General features: G+C 41.7%; 1 protein-coding gene across 1 annotated transcript in view; it reads right to left on the bottom strand.

Moving 5' to 3' along the window:
• Positions 1-348: 348 nt before the first annotated feature.
• LOC136209979 (uncharacterized) overlaps positions 349-21,607 on the bottom strand; it is a 59,140-nt gene continuing 37,881 nt past the window's right edge. The window contains exon 6 of the transcript XR_010677742.1: positions 349-360. The gene's annotated coding sequence lies outside the window, so the exon portion shown is untranslated. The remainder of the gene's footprint in view (positions 361-21,607) is intronic.

The following is a 21,607-nucleotide window of genomic DNA, read 5'->3' as shown; positions in this document are numbered from 1 at the left end:
AGGTAAATTAAAATTCGATCAATGGGCACAGGCCCCGCTATGGACTGCGGTCTACGGCATCATCAATAGGCACAGGCCATGCTACGGGCTTCGGTCTACGGCATCATCGACTCCGGTCAAACGCGGACAATCCTGGTAAAAAGAAGCGACTGCGGTCACAAACTCTAGGACGAGTGATAAAGCCCAAATATCCAAGCGACTGCGGTCACAAACTCTCGGACGAGTGATAAAGCCCAAATATCAAAGCGACTACGGTCACAAACTCTCGGACGAGTCATAAAGCACAAATGTCAAAGCGACTGCGGTCACAAACTCTCGGACGAGTGATAAAGCCCAAATATCAAAGCGACTGCGGTCAAAAACTCTCGGACGAGTGATAAAGCCCAGCTAACATCAACAAGGAAACACATGCGATCGATGTAGAGATTAGGGTTGAACGATTGATTTGGAGATATGCAAAACGAAAGAACGCATGCGATCGATGTATAGATTAGGGTCGGATGTTCGATTTGGAGGTCTGTAAAACAAGAAAACGCCGGTGATCGATGTAGAGATTAAGGTCGAATGATGGATTTATGCAAAACGAAAGGACGCCCGCGATCGATGTAGAGATTAGGGTCGAACGACTAATTCTGAGATATGTAAAACGAAGAGTACCTGCGGTCGATTTAGAGACTAGGGTCGCTAGAGAGAGCAACTTTACCTGCGGTTGAGATAAAGACTAGGGTTGCTAGAAAGTGCAACTTTACCTACGGTCGAGATAAAGACTAGGGTCGCTAGAGAGAGCAACTTTACCTGCGGTCGAGATAAAGACTAGGGTCGCTAGAAAAAGCAATTTTACCTGCGGTCGAGATAAAGACTAGGGTAGCTGGAAAGAGCAATTTCACCTACGGTTGATGTAGAGACTAGGGTAGCTGGAAAGAGCAATTTTACCTGCGATTGATTTAGAAACTAGGGTAGCTGGAAAGAGCAATTTTACCTGCGGTTGATTTAGAAACTAGGGTAGCTGGAAAGAGCAATTTTACCTGCGGTTGATTTAGAAACTAGGGTAGCTAGAAAGAGCGATTTTACCTGTGGTTGATTTAGAGACTAGGGTAGCTAGAAAGAGAAATTTTACCTGCGGTTGATTTAAAAACTAGGGTAGCTAGAAAGAGCAATTTTACCTGCGGTTGATTTGGAAACTAGGGTAGCTAGAAAGAGCAACTTTATCTGCGGTCGATTTAGACTAGGGTCGCTAGATAGAGCTATACACCTGCGGTCGATTTAGAGACTAGGGTCGCCGGAAGGAGCGTTCGTCTGCAGTTGATGCAGAGGGAAGGACGGGACAACCAAGGCAAAGATCGAAGATAAGGCCGGAGCATGCGGCATAGAGATCAGGTATTCTTCCTCCTACTCTTTACGTGTCTCTTACTTTTATATGTTTTACATTGCATGTGTTGCGTTAGCAAAAAACGTTTTCAAAACACACACATCACTGTCAAAATAGCAAAGTAGGGGCAACTGTAGACACCGAGTCGGAGGACCTGTGACGAAAACCTGAAAACAAGATGGTTGAAGCGGTTGATTCCGGAAGTTTTGAAAAACAAAAAAAACAATAAATACATAATAAGGAAGGAAAAGTTACGACGGGCCGCTGTTGTCGATCGGATGGCTCGCGAGTGCTTAGCAGCATGGTGCGAGCGCCTAGCGGCAGCCGACGCGCGTCCGACGACAGTCAGACGCCCGCTCGGCGTCCGTCGGACGCACGCGTCCGACCGCGGATGGCGCACGCTCGACGTCCGGACGATGCACGGGCCCGGTGGCGTGGAGCGCGCGCTCGTCGACCACGGGGAGTGTGCGTCCGGCAGCGCGGAACGCGCGTTCGGCGGCCACGGCGCATGGGCGCCCGGCAGCGCGGGACGCGCGCTCGACGGCCACGGGGCGTGTGCGCCCGACGGCGCAAGACGCGCCCCGACGGCCGTTGCCGAACGCCCGACGACGTTGGGCGAACGTCCAACGGTCGTTGGGCGAACGCCCAACGTCGGTTGGGCGAACGCCCAACACAGTTGGGCGATCGCCCAACAATTGTTTGGCGGCCACCCAACTATTGTTGGGCGATCGCCCAACAAATGTTGGGCGATCGCCCAACAAATGTTGGGCGGCCGCCCAACATGGCTTGGGCGGCCGCCCAACCCTTTTGGGCGACGCCCGATTTTGCTCGGGCGTCGCCCATTCTTCCGGGGATCCAAATGCCTATAAAAGGCACGGATCCCCATGCATTTGGGTGAGGGATTCTTTTGGAGCTTTCTCACTCTAAACATTTTTAGAGAGAGAAAGTCAATTTTTTGGTGAAAATATTTTTTTTCCAAAAAAATCCAAATTTCCCAAAAGTTAAATTTTTACTAAAAAACACAAAAAAAAGGAAAATCACGACTCGTGGAATCAATCGGCTTCAACTGTCAGATACCGAACTTGAGGTATTATCCGAGGACTAGACTCACTTTATTTTATTTAATTTATTTCTTTCCTTTATTTATTTTTATGTTATAGTTTTTATTTATTTAGTTATTCATTTATTTTAACACGTTTTATTTAATTTTGCGTATTTATTTAATTTTCGTCTCGTGTTGAATAAAATTTGGTTTTGTTTTACAATAAAAAACCTCGTTTTGATATCCCAACACGAACCGTGATCCGATAAAAAGGTAGTTCGGGTATTAAAAACGTTGTAATTATAAGTTTTAATTTAAAGAAATTTCCAAATAATGTTTTAAAATAAAAACGTCGTTTTAGGAATTTCCGTTATTGACTATGATCCATTTTTGGTAGTTCGGAAATCCAAAACGATTGAATTAGACTTAATTTAAAGCTTTTGAATAAATCTGGAAACAGTTGGAGTAGTTCTGTAATTTTCCGTTTCTGTCAGTAATTGCTGTTTACCGACGGATTTTCCGTCGGTAAATCTGCTGGAATGTAAAAAATGCTGTTTTGGTCCATCTTTCTTAACTTTTAAGCTTTTGATCCTTTATATATATATGCATAGTTGTGTAATATATATTTTCAAACTATTTTTGGATATTTGGTACATATAATTATTTAGAATGTTTATATACCATTTTTCATTAATTTAATCTAATATAAGTATATGTATGTATATATATTTTCCTTTTTATTCATTTAAGTAATAATGGGTTTTATTTTAGAATGTTATTTACTTGGGTGTTTTGAAAGTAATTAATTAGTAGATACTTAGTGGATAAATGGGTATTATTTTGATATTTAAACTATATATAAACATAGGTGATTTTTGGGCTATTTTGGTAATATTAGTTATTATTAAGATACAACTATTTTGGGGATAAATGTTATTTTCTCATTTAAGGGTTTTATTTATTATTTTCACATGTTTAAAGTAAAAATGTATTACATTTAGTATTATTATTATTCCTTATATATGTATTATACAGTATCTTTTCACTTATCCTTATTTCATGTTTCCTTTTTGGCTAAAATGTATATATATCTATATTATTTTCTTTATTCTTTGGACATTTATGGGTCCATGTTTCAAATGGGCTTTATTTGGGAGTGACTTTTGATTTAATATGTTTATTGTTGTAATTATGACAAGTAAAGAGTCCATTTAGTGAAAAGGGGAAAATAAATCACAAAAAGAGTTTTCAATTTAATTATTTAAACTAATGGATTTTTAGAGGTTCCTAATGTAAATAAATAGTGTTTTCTTGACATCTTTAAATCATTTCCAAAACATCACGTTTTAAAACATTAATTCGTTCCAACGACGGATTAAGCGAACCTTGTAATTAAAATCGTTTTCATTGTAAATAATAGATTTTTTGAATCGTTTTCTTAAATGATTTGTACAAAATAAATTGACTTGTATGTTTAACCACGTTTTCTTATCAAAGGTTTTTATCCCAAACGTTTTCAAACACTCGAGTCGTTCCAACGGCGATTCGGGTGAACTTCATCAAACGGGGTTTTAAAAACGCACCTAAATCGTTCCAGCGGCGATTAAGGTACGAACCATGTAAATAAATTCGTTTTGGGGAAATAAGTTAGCATAGAATTAACACGCAACACAACATGTAAATCACGTTGTAACTAAATCACTTCTTTCTTCCCCTCTCTCTTTGTATGTATATTGAACTGATGTAAATGGGTGATTCTTTACTAATGTGGCTTTTCAATAATATATGCTTAAAAACGGTTTCTAAAAAGAGAAAGAAAAGGTTTCAAATGAATTTTAAACTTAAAGAAGTATACGATTAGTCCGTTATCGCCTAACATGCTGAGTAGGAGGTCGGTGGTTCATAACCGGGCGATGTCGGGATGCCTAGTAGCCTTTCTCCGGAAAGGAGCTAGCCTTCTCTGCTCGTACCTAAGTTTCCCGAACCCACACCGGTCTCCCGCAAGGGATCGGTGTTCATTTTTCCATTCGTGGGTGGCGACTCTTCCATATCTCCGAGCTCCGGTCCTGCCGAGCAGCTTGATTCCACGATTAGTTGCTTTCGGCGCCAATCACCGCTTACGTCGCCATGAGGTTGTCCACCCCCCGGTCCGCCCGGGAGATTAGGCCGCGACACCTCGTCTAACACCACCTCGTCGGATTCCTTAGGAGGTTGCATTGGCCCTTGATTCTGCTGTTGATATGGGGGCATGCCAAGCCCCTGATCTCTATGCTCCTGAACAAAACCGCTAGGAGGTCGAAGCACATTCTGATTTGAATTCCCATAAGATAGGTTCGGGTGCTGAGGCCTCCTATAGTTATTGTTGTTGTTGTAGGAGTTGTGGTTGTTGGGGTTGTAGTTGTTATAGTTCTGGTTGTACCTCGGTTTTCCCCCAACATAATTGACCATCTCCACCCCGTCTCCAGCGAAAGGGCTACCTGCTTGACATTCCTTTCCATAGTGGTCGCCGCCACAGTGCACACAGGTGGGAGGTTGGCTGAATTTAGCCAACAGGACGTCCATCTTCCTACTTATATCCGCAACACTCGGATTTTGTTCTTGTTCTTCCACAGCAAATACCCGCTGCCTTGTGGGGCCAGCGAGCTTCTGTTCTTGCCACTGCACACTCTTTCTGGCCAGCTCATTAATCATGTCATATGCCTCTGTTGCTGTCTTCCTAAACAAATCTCCACCCGCTGCGGAGTCTACAATAGCACTGTTGGTGGGTGTCAATTCGTGATAGAAGACGCTCACCAATTGATGCTTGGGTATGTCATGATGAGGGCACATGCGCAGTATTTTCCTGAATCGGGTCCAAGATGTGTGGAGCGCTTCGTGCTCGGGTTGGTGGAAGGATGTGATCTCACCCCTGAGCATTGCTGTCTTCGAGGGAGGAAAGTAGTAGGACAAGAATTCCTTCTCCAATCCTGCCCAAGTCGTGATTGATCCGGGCTCCAGTGTTCTCAGCCATTCCAAAGCTTGCCCAGTTAGAGAAAACGGGAACAACTTCAGCCTAGCAGCATCTTGGGGAACCCCATTTGTTCTTGCAGTGTCTGCGCACATTAGGAAGCGATCCAGATGATCATTCGGGCTCTCATGTGCTTCCCCTCCAAAAAATTCAGTCTGTTGGATCAAGTGAATTATACCAAACTTGATTTCATATGTATTATAGCCGGAATATTCGGAGCGGCAATGCCGGACAAATGCTGGTGTCGGTGTGGCGTCAGGATCTCACTCATCAGACGAGTGTCAGTTTCTGGCCCGATGTTCTCAGTGTTCCGCTCATTGTTCCGTTCATTGTCAGTCATTTTTATAGGCTCGATGATCTCGTCTTGCTTCAGCTTTCCAATCTGTTTGCTCCTGCGAAGAGTACGTTCAAGTTCAGGGTTAAGAGGGACACACAGTATTCTTGCTGATCTTGTAGGCATACGCTAAGAAGAAATAAATACAAGAAATAAATGAAAGCGGAAGGAAAATTATACATATCATACAAGGTTGCACAGTTTTGTACAAGTATTGGTTTATATTGACAAATATGGGTTGATGTACATGGTACAGACTTAGTAAAGATAAACAAGTATAAATACACGTTTGTATAAACGAATATACACAAGCGTAAGTATCAACAAGTATAACTATTATAAATAAGTATATATGAACAAGTATAAGTATCAACAAGTATAGTTATTATAAACAAGTATATGTATAAACAATGATATGAGCAAGTATAAGTATAAACAAGTATAGTTATTATAAACAAGTATATATACACAAGTATAAATGATATTAACAAGTATAGGTATAAATAAGTATAGTTGATATTAACAAGTATAGGTATAAATAAGTGTAGTTGATATTAACAAAGATATTCACAATAAATGCCTAAACTAACAAATCGACCTTTGGTTCGATATTGCAGAAGAAATAAATCCCCGGCAACGGTGCCAAAAACTTGATGCGCCTCACGGCGTTCGTACCGCGAGACTCACTAAGGGATAAGTGTACCCCATCGTTATCAAGTAATAAATTTCTGGTTAAGCCCAGGTTCCCCGTTGTTATCAAGTAATAAATTTCTGGTTAAGTCCAGGTTATCGTCCACAGGATTTATTTCTGCAAGTATCGAGTTACTTGGTTTCAGGTGTTATCTAGGCTTAGGGGGTTTTGAGTTGGTTTTTCTAAGTTAATCTACTCCTAGGTTGAATTATACTATTCCTAGCTAAGTTATCTGATTCCAACTAAGTTATTCTACGCCTAATTAAGTTACTCTACCCCTAATTAAGTTAAACTACTCCTAAGTGATCTTTTACCAATGCAATTATCCGAAGGAACATGAAGGGATACGATGATAAGTTACTCTACCCCTAATTAAGTTAAACTACGCCTATCACTTGTGTCCGAGGCGATTAACCCGACCTATCCTCCTAAAGTCCCTAGTTCGTGATTCCCTTGTAAGGCCGAAACTAGCTCTAAGGCTCAGCAATTTGGGCTTAATCTTCTATAGGGTCGTCAATCCTATAGGCACTGACTAGGTCAGATTCAGCTCGCAATATGTGCCAACTTGATTTTGGGATTATCGAATGAGTTAAACCAATCAAACAGAGCGTAAGACAAAGATTAAAGCATTAAAACAATTGAATGAACAAGAACTATAATATATATCAAAGATGAAAGTATTGTCACGAAGTTACAATGAGCCTAGGATTCATAACATGTATCAGAGGCTAGACAGAATATAAAAGAAGAAAAATCCCTTTCAGGGAACCTGTCTACCAATGCAGGCGTCTTCCTAGGACTTAAGGATGGAGCTTGAGCAATCCTCGGTGAACGGAGCTTCGGAGGTGTCTTCAATGGAGGTTTGAAGGATATGGAGGAGGTGGAGAGGATTTCTCAAGATGAAAAGCTAAGAAAATTACAAAGATAAAAGATGTCTAATTTACATTGGAAAAATCCTATTTATAGACGCGGCTCGGCCCCTTTTCTTGACATATTTCGTGTCCTTATGCAGGTGGGAAGTCGTGGGGTCCGTCGTGGCGTCGTGGGGGCGGAATTGGTCTTTTTGACCAATTCCCGCAGGCCTGCTCGCCGAGCAGGGCGAGCTGCTCGGTGAGCAGGCGCTGCTCGTCGCGAGCAGGCCTCTGCCAGCCTGCTCGGTGAGCTGCCTTGCTCGAAACGCCTCCGCGTGCTTGCCGAACTCCAATCAACGTGTTCTTTGCCCGAATTTATCCCTGCGCATGCACAAAACTCCAGATAACATTAGCCCAAAGGCTAAATTGACCCGCCAATCGCTTATTCTGAGCAAACGCTTCGTTTGGTGCGACTTTTGACGGATCAATTAGCTTCAAAAGATAACGGAATTATTATACGCATGCCATTTTGGCCGTATTTGCCTAAATTGATCACAAAACGAGCCTAAACAACGAAAAGTAAATAAAACATTTCGAATTTCTAACTAACTCACACAAAAGCATTTAAATGCGAGAATTGCTCGCTTATTAACTAAATAACGCTAAAACCCGTCCTAAAACCGTACCCAAAGATAGGAGTTTCGACCCCTATCAGGTGTACGCTCCGCGTCGATTATTTTTTTGGATAAAAATGATATTTTTTTTTCTTTTGATTTATGAGAAATAACAAAAAAAATAAAAATAACTAAAAGGAGAAAACTAAAAATAACATAAAAGAGAGAAACATAAACATAAATAAAAATAAATAAAAATAAGTTGAAAAACGGTTATGATACATATAAACAAGGGGTTTGAGAAATTCAAACCGATGCTACGTTTAGAGTCGGAGTAGCTCGACTTTCTCATGTGGCGGCTTACTGCAGGTTGTCTGAGTTGGAACTCGACGGGTCCGAACTTCTACTATTTAGGAGCGTTATCGCCTGTCCGGACTCTCTATTTTTGCCCCGCGGGTTCTGCTCGGTGTTTGCCGGGAGGGTTCCGAGTGGCCTCTCCTGTTGCTGATGATTTAAGTGGGCTACCTGGCGGCTCAGGTCCCTGTAAAACACCTCACTATCGGCAAGACGGGTTTAGATATCCTTTAACAAGGACGTAACCGACTGGCCATGCACATTATCGGGGGGTGGAGTGTTCCGATTACCGGGCATGGCTTGTGATTGCCCTAGCCCGTTGTCCCAATATTCTTGATCAAAGTCGGATGGGGGCCTCAACGCATTATTATTATTGCCATACGACAAGTTAGGGTGTTGGTATCGAGACCTCCATCCGCTATTATTATTATTGTGGTGGTGTGAATAGGAGTCCGGGTTAGGATTGTACCTTTGATTGCCTCCTATATAACTTACATTCTCGGTGTCGCCGGTGAAAGGGCTACCGGCTTGACAATTAAGTCCGTCATGATCTCCACCATAATGATTGCACATCAGGACCTGTGCAACTTTATTAAGGCTCAACTGGGCTATCAAAGCGTCAAGTTTTTTATTCATTTCTGCCATGGAACTTTTCGAAGCCTCTTTCTCCACGGCGAACGTTTGATGTCGCGAGCTCGTGGATGAGCTCATATGCTTCAATGGCCGACTTCCTAAACAGGTCCCCACCTTCTGCGGAATCCATGGTGGCATGATTAGTAGGTGTTAATCCGTGATAAAAAGTGCTTACCAAATCGTGCTTGGGGATATCATGGTGCGGGCAGCTTCGAATCAACTTTCAGAATCTTGCCCAAGCCGTATGAAGGGCTTCGTGTTCGAGCTGCCAAAAGTTAGTGATGTCATTCCTCAACTTAACCGTTTTGGAATGCGGGAAGTAGTAAAAAAGGTACTCCTTCTCAAGTTCCACCCACGATGTAATCGAACCCGCCTCGAACGAGTGCAACCACTCCAACACTTGTCCTATCAAAGAGAAAGGAAACAACTTTAGTCGGACGGCCTCAACCGGAACACCGTTTTGCCGAGAAGTTTGGACACACACAAGAAATTTATCAAGGTGTTCGTTAGGGTTTTCATGGGGTTCCCCTCCGAATTGACCAAGTTGTTGGATGAGTTGGATCATGCTAGTCTTGATTTCATATGTGTTGGCCGGGATGGTGGGGGCAACGATTCCGTTGCGGTTTTAAGGACGGTACGGAGCAAGAATCTCCATCATCGAGCGCATGTCATTGCCTCCACCATTGCAGTTGTTGTTTACGGGTTGCACCGGCGGCCTTTGGTTGACCTCGGGCTGGTTAGCTTCATTGTTGAGGTTTGCCATTTTCTCTCTCCAAATCCTACAAAGAGTACGTTCAATTTCAAGATCAATAGGAACGAGAGTATCACTCCGGGATCGGGTGTGCATAAAATAAATAATGAAATAAATTATAAGCAAGAAAAAATGTTGTTACTAAAAAGTATATATAAACAATTTATACAAAAATAATGCCTAGACTAACAATAAAACGTTTTTGTCTAATATTGCAAGAAATTATAAATCCCCGGCAACGGCGCCAAAAACTTGCTAGCGTAAACGCATGGTAGAGTTTCTCACGAAATATATATTATGTTAAGGGCGTTATGACTATGGATGTGATCTTCCTAAATGCTCTATCTCTATTGGACGCTACTACTTAGGGGTAAGTGTACCCCGTCGTATCAAGTAATAATCCGGTTAAGACCGGGTATCGAATCCACGGGATTTATAACTACAAGTATTAAACGACTCGGTTTTATACGTTATCTAAGTGGTGAATACTTTGAGTTGATTTGGGGAACAACTACAAACTACTCCTAGCTACGGGTGAGACAAATTCATATAACAAAAACTCTACGAAATGATGCGGATGGCGATAAGTTATAAATATGACAAACAATGACTCCCAATATATATACGGTTAATTATTTACTCTTGCAATGATGACTACGTGTAGTGTGACCGACCCGTGAAGTACTTAGACTATGTGGTTCCTAGTCAAAGCGTGTCTAATGCTTGGGACCAGAAATTAGGGCCCGTAAGTTCCGTGGTTTGTCAATTCCTACGGTTTTCGGAGTGTCACTTCCGGTAAGGCAACACCTATATGAATCCCTAAAGATAGCCCGAATGGCGTCGGAAATCACGTTCTCCTACACAATAATCAATTACGAGTATCAAAACAAGTAACAAACATCAACACATATATAGAAAAAGAGATTAGGAATCATGAATTATAAATATGGAGAATGTAAATATGAAATACAACCAAGCCTAGTACATAGGAAGAGTACAAGCTAGTTAGCAAGTGAAAAGGGAAGAATCCACCCTCGGAACTAGCTAACCGGACTCAAGGCCGTCTCTTAGGACTTGGAGGTGGAGCTTTCGAGCTTGGTGAATGGAGATTAAATGGAACTTTGACGGAATGCCGGAATCAACGAACAAGCTCTCAAGGTGGAAGAGTTTTGCTATATAAAATAAAATCTCAAACTATATAACAAGAACTTAAACTATAGTAAGAATTGTATATCAAAAGCTTCAGATTCAGGGTTTTTTAAATGAGTGCTAGTCACTCCTATTTATACACATCAAGCTAGGGGTAGAATTGTAATTTCACAAAATACAAGCATGGAGGAACATAATTTTCTGCAGATTTCCCATGACACGCCTCGCGTATGGTGGAGTATGCCCCGCGTATTTGCCCATTCCGTTAGAAATCTCCTGCATGTGGACCAAATCCAGATCTTGTTGTCTCAACCACGCCCCGCGTAGACTGGGGTGCGCCTCGCGTGGTTGAGTTTCTGAGATTTTATTGCTTGAATTGGGTCTTTTACGCCACGCGTAGCTGAAGCACGCCTCACATAAATAAGTCTCTGAGTCTTTTAGGTCGAAGAACTTCCTTACATGCCCCACGTGTAAGGTGGGATGCCCCGCGTAGGAGCAGTTGACTCTGGGAGACCATGCAGTCTGACTTTCAGGATTAGGCTTATCATTTCTGACATATGTCACACGCCTCGCGTGGTTGTTGATACGCCCCGTGTATTGGTGAGTAGATCCCACGTGGTGCCTGTGGATTGAACAATTATTTCTAACCAAGTGTTCCATGCCCCGCGTGAAGGGTGATACGCCCCGCGTATGTCGGTGGATTTTCGCTCTTTGCTCGTACCTGAAATACAATTCTCGAGAGCCGAGTTAGCTTGACGTTTTTATTTCTAATTTAATAAAAAATAGGGAAAATTAATCGAAAGTACGGAATTTATTTTTATTTCGTTATTTTATTAAAACACTCTATTTTTGCAATTAAACTTATTTATTTCATCTAAAATTAAACCGTAAATCACGCTAAAAGATAGGGACGAAACGCCCCTATCAAACCTCCTCGGACTTTAAAGTTTTACTTGTCCTCAAGTAAAAGAAATCGAAAGACAAGGGCTTGAGATTATCAAGAAACAAACCGTCGGTCGGTTTTACCAAGTGCGTGATTCCGAAGCTAAAGTTTTATGCAAAGTTTTTGGCAAGTACCTACGCAAACAAATGAGTGACCAAAAACTTGTTTGAAACCTCCATGATCAAATTTAATAGGCAATATTAACGGGGGTCGATTATCTTTTGAGAACCCGATAGTACCTCACCAAAGGATTTCACTCTTACGCTCAAATTTTGGTGGGTTGGTGTTTTTGCACTCTTCTTTGCACTTACTCGAAGTCACTTTGAGTTTGCATTTTCATCCGGGTTTTTCCTCCTATGTTATGGTCTAGGCAAAATGAACCCGGAGGGGGTTGTAATGTGGGTGGCTTTTTACTGGTTAATTTTTGGAAACTCGAGTTCAAATACAATTTTGATGATCGCACCGTGTTTTTATTTTGGTCTTAGTAAGTTCGTAAAATATAACTCGAAATTGCTCGAGTGGAGCTTGAGAATGCCTTTTGCTCTTTATCTTTTTCCTTTTTGTTTTGAGAGCGGCACAAAAACGATTTCGATAGCTTATGGTGCTTACTTATCAAGGCTTTGGCTTATTTCGGGTAGTTTTGGTGCGATTTGATTTTGTTGGTATTTAAACAAGAGGAAAAAGGGTTAAATGTTAAAAGGGTATTAACAAAAAAAAGTCGGTTAATAGGCTCGGGTTTCCTAGAGGTTGATGAAAACGAGAAAAATAAGTTAAGAAAAGAATTAGCCTAAGTGGGTTCGTTTTATCATCTATTGCCATTTTTACCAAAATAAGTGTACTTAACCCGGTATTAGGTGCAAACTCTATGAGTCGAGTGAAGTCAAAACTCTCGAAAAATTGTAAAAGAAATAGAGTTCTCGTACGAACTCTTTTAGGCTCAAAAATACCTCACAAATTTTCGGATTAAATTGTGTACGTTCAAGTTCTCGTCAAATTTTCAACTATCCCGTTTTTATTGCCTTTTTAAATTTCATTATGGAGATGACTTGTGGGTTAGGACTCAATGCTTTTTTTAGTATGAATCTAGGCTTTGCATAAATTCTATAACTTCAGAATCAAGACTAAAATTTCTTACTTAAACCGATCCTTTGTGTCAACGTATTTTCATTTAAGGACAAATAACATAACTTTTAATTATTTTCCGAGGGGGTAGTGTGTCGGAAAATTTAAGAATCAATAAATTAGTTTAATTATTTTGTTGTTTATTTTTTTTTTGTTCGTGCAAAACAAACGGTGAGTGTGGGGTTGCACGGCCCTCCGCATTATTAAAATGACGTCTAATCCCAGGACGTCGCAAAAGAAAAACAAAAAAAAATAAAGATGGTAGTTAAAAAGGACCCTGAACGTCAGATCCTACGCGAGGCGTGCCCAGGGGGGCGCCCCGCGTAGGAGGTGAGTTTTGAGCCAATGTTGGCCAGAAACTTAGATACGCGGGGCACACTAAGAGGGGTGCCCCGCGTGTTCCGATTGTTGGGCCAGTTATACAAGAAAAACGTGGGGCACGCGGGGCGTAGAACGGGGTACGCCCCGCGTGAAGATTATTAATTGATGCATAAACATAGAAAAATGAACACAAAAAGAGTGTTCCGATTACCGGGCATGGCTTGTGATTGCCCTAGCCCGTTTTCCCGATATTCTTGATCAAAGTCGGATGGGGGCCTCAACACATTATTATTATTGCCATACTGTTGGTACCGAGACCTCCATCCGCTATTATTATTATTGTGGTGGTGTGAATAGGAGTTCGGGTTAGGATTGTACCTTTGATTGCCTCCTATATAACTTACATTCTCGGTGTCGCCGGCGAAAGGGCTACCGACTTGGCAATTAAGTCCGTCATGATCTCCACCACAATGATTGCACATCAGGACCTGTGCAACTTTGTTAAGGCTCAACTGGGCTATCAAAGCGTCAAGTTTTTTATTCATTTCCGACATGGAACTTTTCGGAGCCTCTTTCTCCACGGTGAACGTTTGATGTCGCGAAGGTCCGGCAAGCCGATTTTCTTGCCACTGTATGCTTTTCCTTGCGAGCTCGTGGATGAGCTCATATGCTTCACTGGCCGACTTCCTAAACAGGTCCCCACCTGCTGCGGAATCCACGGTGGCACGATTAGTAGGTGTTAATCCGTGATAAAAAGTGCTTACCAAATCGTGCTTGGGGATATCGTGGTGCGGGCAGCTTCGAAGCAACTTTCGGAATCTTGCCCAAGCCGCATGAATGGCTTCGTGTTCGAGCTGCCGAAAGGTAGTGATGTCGTTCCTCAACTTAACCATTTTGGAGGGTGGGAAATAGTAAAAAAGGAACTCCTTCTCAAGTTCCACCCATGATGTAATCGAACTCGCCTCCAACGAGTGCAACCACTCCAATGCTTGTCCTGTCAAAGAGAAAGGAAACAACTTTAGTTGGACGGCCTCAACCGGAACACCGTTTTGCCGAGAAGTTTCGACACACACAAGAAATTTATCGAGGTGTTTGCTAGGGTTTTCATGGGGTTCCCCTCTGAACTGACCAAGTTGTTGGATGAGTTGGATCATGCTAGTCTTGATTTCATATGTGTTGGCTGGGACGGTGGGGGCAACGATTCCGTTGCCGTTTTGAGGACGGTGCGGAGCAAGAAACTCCATCATCGAGCGCATGTCATTGCCTCCACCATTGCGGTTGTTGTTTACGGGTTGCACCGACGGCCTTTGTTTGACCTCGGGCTGGTTAGCTTTATTGTTGAGGTTTGCCATTTTCTCTCTCCGAATCCTACAAAGAGTACGTTCAATTTCAAGATCAATAGGAACGAGAGTATCACTCCGGGATCGGGTGTGCATAAAATAAATAATGAAATAAATTATAAACAAGAAAAAATGTTGTTAGTAAAAAGTATATATAAACAATTTATACAAAAATAATGCCTAGACTAACAATAAAACGTTTTTGTCTAATATTGCAAGAAATTATAAATCCCCGGCAACAGCGCCAAAAACTTGATAGCGTAAACGCACGGTAGAGTTTCTCATGAAATATATATTATGTTATGTGCGTTATGACTATGGATGTGATCTTCCTAAATGCTCTATCTTTACTGGACGCTACTACTTAGGGGCAAGTGTACCCCGTCGTATCAAGTAATAATCCGGTTAAGACCGGGTATCGAATCCACGAGATTTATAACTACAAGTATTAAACGACTCGGTTTTATACGTTATCTAAGCGGTGAATACTTTGAGTTGATTCGGGGAACAACTACAAACTACTCCTAGCTACGGGTGAGACAAATTCATATAACAAAAACTCTACGAAATGATGCGGATGGCGATAAGTTATAAATATGACAAACAATGACTCCCAATATATATACGGTTAATGATTTACTCTTGCAATGACGACTACGTGTAGTGTGACCGACCCGTGAAGTACTTAGACTACGTGGTTCCTAGTCAACGCATGTCTGATAGCGTGCCATCTAGTGTAGTGTTTTCTATGACAAAATATGCGTTACAACTATGGATGTGATCTTTCTAAATGCTCTATCTTTACTAGACGTCACTACTTAGGGGCAAGTGTACCCCGTCGCATCAAGTAATAATCCGGTTAAGACCGGGTATCGAATCTGCGGGATTTATAACTGCAAGTATTAAACGACTCGGTTTTATACGTTATTTAAGCGGTGAATACTTTGAGGTTGATATGGGGACCAACTACAAACTATTCCTAACTACGGGTGAGGCGAATTTATATAACATAACTCTATGAAGTGATGCGGATGTGATAAGTTATAAAAATGACAAATAACAACTTCTAATGTTTATACGGTTGATGGTTTGTTCGTGCAATGACGACTACGTGTAGTGTGACTGATCCGTGAAGTATTTAGACTACGTCATTCCTAGTCAAGGCGTGTCTAATGCTCGGGATCAGAAATTAGGGCCCGTAAGTTTCGTGGCTTGTCAATTCCTACGGTTTCTGGTTTGTCACTTCCGGTAAGGCAACACCTATATGAATCCCTAAAGATAGCCCGAATGGCATCGGAAATCGCGTTCTCCTACACAATAATCAATTATGAATATCAAAACAAGTAACAAACATCAACACATATATAGAAAAGAAGATTATGAATCATAAATTATAAATATGGAGAATGTAAATATGAATTACAACCAAGCTTAGTACATAGGATGAGTGCAAGCTAATTAGCAAGTGTAAAGGGAAGAATCCACCCTCGAAACTAGCTAACCGGACTCAAAACCGTCTCTTAAGACTTGGATGGTGGAGCTTTCGAGCTTGGTGCACGAAGATGGAGCGGAACTTTGATGGAATACCAGAATCAACGAACAAGCTCTCAAGGTGGAAGAGTTTGGCTATACAAAGCCTAAAAACAAAATCTAAAACTACAAATGATAAGAATTTAATCTCAAGAAGGTATATTACAAGGTGTCTAAGATGTGTATGGTGTGTCAAATGAGTGCTAGTCACTCTTATTTATACACATCAAGCTAGGGGTAAGATTGTAATTCCACAAGGTGCAAGCATGGAGGAACATGATTTTGTGTAGAAATCCCATAATACGCCTCGCGTAGGGTGTGGAACATCCCGCGTGTTTGCCCATTCCGTTAGAAATCTCCTACATGTGGACCAATTCCAGATCTTGTTGTCTCAAACACGCCCCGCGTAGACTGGGATGCGCCTCGCGTGTTTGAGTTTCTGAGTTTTTATTGCTTGAATTGGGTCTTTTACGCCGTGCGTAGCTGAAGCACGCCCCACGTGTAAGGTGGTACGTCCCGCGTATGGATAGTTGACTCAGGGAGACCGTGCATTCTGACTTTCAGGATTAGGTTAATCATTTCTGACACCTGTTCCACGCCCCGCGTATGGTGGTACACGCCGCACGTATTGGTGACTAGATCCCACGTGGTGCCTGCGGATAAGTCAATTATTTCTGATCCAGTGTTTCACGCCTCGCGTGAAGAGTGATGCGCCTCACGTGTTGTGGTGGATTTTCACTTCTTGCTCGTACCTAAAATAAAATTCTCGGGAGCCGAGTTAGCTTGACGTTTTATTTACTAATATTAATCAAAAATATGGAAAATTAACCGAAAGTATGGAATTTATTTTTATTTCGTTATTTTATTAAAACACTCTATTTTTGTAATTAAACTTATTTATTTCTTCTAAAATTGAACCATAAATCACGCTAAAACATAGGGGTAAAATACCCGTATCAAACCTCCTCGGACTTTAAAGTTTTACTTGTCCTCAAGTAAAAGAAATCGAAAGACAAGGGATTGAGATTATTAAGAAACAAACTGTCGGTTGGTTTTACCAAGTGCGTGATTTCAAAGTTAAAGTTTTATGCAAAGTTTTCGGTAAGTACTTACGCAAACGAATGAGTGACCAAAACTTATTTGAAACCTCCATGATCAAAATTAATAGGCAATATTAACGGGGGTTGATTATCTTTTGAGGACCCGATAGTACCTCACCAAGGGATTTCACTCTTACGCTCAAACTTTGGTGGGTCGGTGTTTTAGCACTCTTCTTTGCACTTACTCGAGATCACTTTGAGTTTGCATTTTTATCCGGATTTTTCCTCTTATGTTATGGCTAAGGCAACATTAAAAATGAACCCGGAGGAGGGTTGTAATGTGGGTGGCTTTTTAGTGGTTAATTTTTTGAAAACTCGAGTTTAAATACCATTTTGATGATTGCACCGTATTTTATTTTGGCCTTGGTAAGTTTGTAAAATATAACTCGAAATTTCTCGGGTGGAGCTTGAGAATGCCGTTTTGCTCTTTATTGTCTTTTCTTTTTATTTTTGTTTTGAGAGCGGCACAAAAACGATTTCGAAAGTTTAAGGTGCTTATTTTATCAAGGCCTTGGCTTATTTTGGGTGCGAATTGATTTTGTTGGTATTTAAACAAGAGAAAAAAGAGGGTTAATTGTTAAAAGGGTATTAACAAGCAAAGTCGGTTAGTAAGCTCAAGGGGGTTTCCTAGAGGTTGACGAAAACGAGAAAAATAAATTAAGAAAAGAATTAAACTAAGTGGGCTCGTTTTATCATCTATTGCCATTTTAACCAAAATAGGTGTACTTAACCCGGTATTAGGTGCAAACTCTATGAGTCGAGTGAAGTCAAAGCTCTCGAAAAGTTGTGAAAGAAATAGAGTTCTCGTACGAACTCTTTTAGGCTCAAAATTACCTCATAAAATTTCGGGTTTAAATTGTGTACTATCGAGTTTTCGCTAAACTTTCAAACATTCTGTTTTTATTGCCTTTTTAAATTTCATTATGGAGATGACATGTGGGTTAGACTTAATGCTTTTGTTTAGTATAAACCTAGGCTTTGCGTTCCGTCTTTTTATTTTAAGGACAAATAACGAAACTTTTAATTTATTTCCGAGGGGGGTAGTGTGTCGGAAAAAATTTCAGAATCGATAAATTAGTTCAATTATTTTGTTGTTTATTTGATTTTTATTTATTTTTGTTTTTGTTAGTGCAAAACAAACGATGAGTGCGGGGTTGCACGCTCCGCGTTATTAAAATGACGTCTATTCCAAGGACGTCGCAAAAGAAGAGAAAAACAAAAACAAAAATAGACATGAAATTAAAAATTAAACCCTTTAAAGGTTTGGTCCTACCGAGGCGTGCCCAAGGGGGCGCCCCTCGTAGGAGGTGCGTTTGGAGCTCTTTTTGGGCAGAGACTCAAATATGCGGGGCGCACGAAGTGGGGCGGCCCGTGTGTTTGAGTTGCTGGGCTTTTTATGCCAGAAAAATGACTGGCACGCGGGGCGTACCACGGGTACGCCCTGCGTGAATGTTATTAATGGTGCACAAAATAGAGAAAAATGAACACGAAAAAGAACGGAACAAAAAGGTAAATTAGATATATATTAAAACAGAAAGGAAAGCACAATAAAAAGATAAAAGGGCAACAAAAATAACAAACGAACTAAAATAAACACGAAAAAAGAAAATACAAAACAAAGGAAAACATAAAAAAAAAAATGAAAACTATGGTTGAGGCGGAGGGGGGTTTCCGTGGATGTTGAAGTGGGTATAGAAGGTGTTGGTGAAGGCTTTGAAGCTGGCCCTATCCGCTTGCCTTTGGGCCTCGGAGGCATCGAGGCGAGCATCGAGGGAATCGAAGCGGGAGTCGAAGTGGGCCCGATCACGACGTTGGTTGCCCTCCAAAATATCCAACCGGGCATAAAGAGCGTTGAAGTCGTGGAGGGGTGGAGGACTGAAATTGAGGCCCATGCTCGAGTCCGAGTCTCCTTCCTCATTGGAGTGGGCCGCCCCCGAAGTTTCACCGGGGCCGGAGGTCGGACGCTTAAGAGACTTGAAGGCGTTCTTTTCCATGGGCCGAGGCAAAAGGATCGAGAGGCGATCAAGGGCAGCCTCGCCGAGAGTGGTGAGGGCAAAGATGGTGACGAGGTAGCCAAACCCGAGCTTGGCCCGCTTCCGGATGGGTGTGGAGCGGAGGTGGACGGCCACATGGTAGGAGAGGTCATAAGTGAGCCCGTTGGCACAACAGTAGAGGGCCAACAGTTCATGTTTGTTGACCTTGGTGGATTCGGACTTTCCCGAGAAGTAGAATGAGATGAAGTGATGGAGAAGTTGGAGGATAGGGCCGCGGATGCAAGCCGGACGGAGGTTGGAGATGTCGTAATCTTCGGACCCGGTGATGGAGGTCCAAAAGTCTTGGGCGGAGACACCATCGGGCCAATGGGCGATACCCGCCTCCGCTTGGTGAGTGAAATGGTTTTGGAGCCATTGAGTGTCAATGGAGAAGTGGCAGTTGTGAAGGCGGAAGTTGAAGAGGGCGGCTCCGGGGACCCCATTGGAGGTGAGGGTGGTGAAGAACTCCACCACTAGTGACGGGTACACCCGTCGGTGCGTAGAATAGAGCTCGTACCAACCGAGGGCACGGAGGCGAGCTTCGAAGGAAGCGCCGAGATTATAATGATCAAGCACACTATCCGAGATGTATGGGAGCTCCTTGACCGTGGTCGCGCAAAGAGTTTCGTAATTTTGGGCCTCCTCCTCGGTTAGGAGATGAAAAGGAGCCCGGTATTGGCGGATGAGTGGTGGAGTTCCCTCCCGTTCGGGTGATGGTGGTTGTTCATTTTGGTTATGTGCGGAACAGGAGGAACGGGCCCGAGTGGACCATGGGGGACGTATGTCGGCGGTTTGTTTTCGCCTAACCATGGTGGTAGTGGGTAGTGGGTGATTTAGAAAGAGTAGAAGCAGAGTTGGGGAAGCATGAGTAAGTTATGGGGGAGAGAAAGAAGGAGAAGGGGGAGTATTTATAAGAGAGGGATGGGAATCCAAGTAAAACTCGGATTCCCAGGGGGTACGCGAGGCGTTAAGGGGCCATGCCACGCGTATCCCACCTCCTGACCGTTATTATTCGCAAAAGTGTAAAGGTACGCATGTTAGGGATTAAAGCCAGTTAATCAACTGTAGCGCATCGGAATTGCGGTTTAAAATTTATTTCTAATCCCCTTGAGTTTGATCTTTGCCCGTTAACCATTGATTGAATAAAACCTTTTGATCCGTTTAAGGATATAAACATACCCGGACTGTCTCTTCTAGAGACGGCTGAAGAATCCACAAGGTAGTGAGATCTCCATAGTCAGGTGCACGAACAGTTATTGAGCTAGAACCGGTGCTAGCCGGAGAACGAAGAAGAACTGGAGAGATTTTGTTATTTGCCAAAAAAAACAAAATCCACTTTCCTCAAAGTGGTGGTGGTTCTGCCGAAATCCTATTCTAAGGAGTAATGGTGGCCGAATTTGTATCTTGATTAATTAGGGTTTTAGTGTTTTAATTTATATATATAGTGTATTCCTAAACCTAATTGATTTAGGGTTAATTGGTTAATTATAAAACTAATCCAATCCTAATCTAATTACATAAATAAATACCAATAATATTTATTCTATGCAATTAATTATGATTAGATTAAATTTAATTATCCCAATTAAACAAACAACACTAATTAATAAATTAACGTATTAGTTTAATTAATTATTCACCGAATGCAATTTCATTAATTTACAAATTAATTAATTACATCCTGTAAACTAATTAATCAATTAAATACTCAACACTTAAGACCATTAATCAATTACCTTGATACAAAGTATCAATTAATCAACCACCAATTAATTACCTTGATATTTTACTATCAATCAAGTAATTAATTTCATCTCTCCAATGTACCGTTCTATAAGTTCTAACTCAGATGTTCGATGTGCACGGTCCTATGGGACTGTCCTTAGCTAGCAGTGGGCTCACGACCCACAGACAGTAAGTGGGTTCTAGCAAACCATTACTGCCCCTAATCAAGACAGAGTTTCAGCAGTCTAAAGATGCAGAGACCCTGTAGTTATCTCTTAACGACTTTTACCATTTGATATCGATATTATAAACTAGAGGCATGGCGACTGTCATCCTCTCTGTTGTTTATGATATTTCTTGATCTTAAGTAGATTAATGAATCAGATAAGTAAACTACTTATCTTGGTGTGGCCACACACTTATCAATCTCACTTATCAAGTGGCCTATGATATCATCTCAGTATTACGTGAGTGGTAATTCCATCACTTCACTATCAATACCAATGCGTTCACATGTTCACCCAATCATACCCGTATTTGGCATCCTATTACAGACCTGTTAGGCGTATGTCAAAGTGAACCGGATCCCACATTGATATTATAATGAAATCTGGTCTGAAGATAGTTAGAGACCTACTTAAGAAAACTAATGACACAACCACCATGTAGTTTTCTTGGGCGGATCGATCCAGTCACAT

The sequence above is a fragment of the Euphorbia lathyris genome, chromosome 10 (assembly GCF_963576675.1).
Source record: "Euphorbia lathyris chromosome 10, ddEupLath1.1, whole genome shotgun sequence".
Classification (NCBI taxonomy): Eukaryota; Viridiplantae; Streptophyta; class Magnoliopsida; order Malpighiales; family Euphorbiaceae; genus Euphorbia; species Euphorbia lathyris.
Note: the sequence above shows the minus strand (reverse complement) of the source record. Positions and strands in the feature narration are given on the sequence as shown.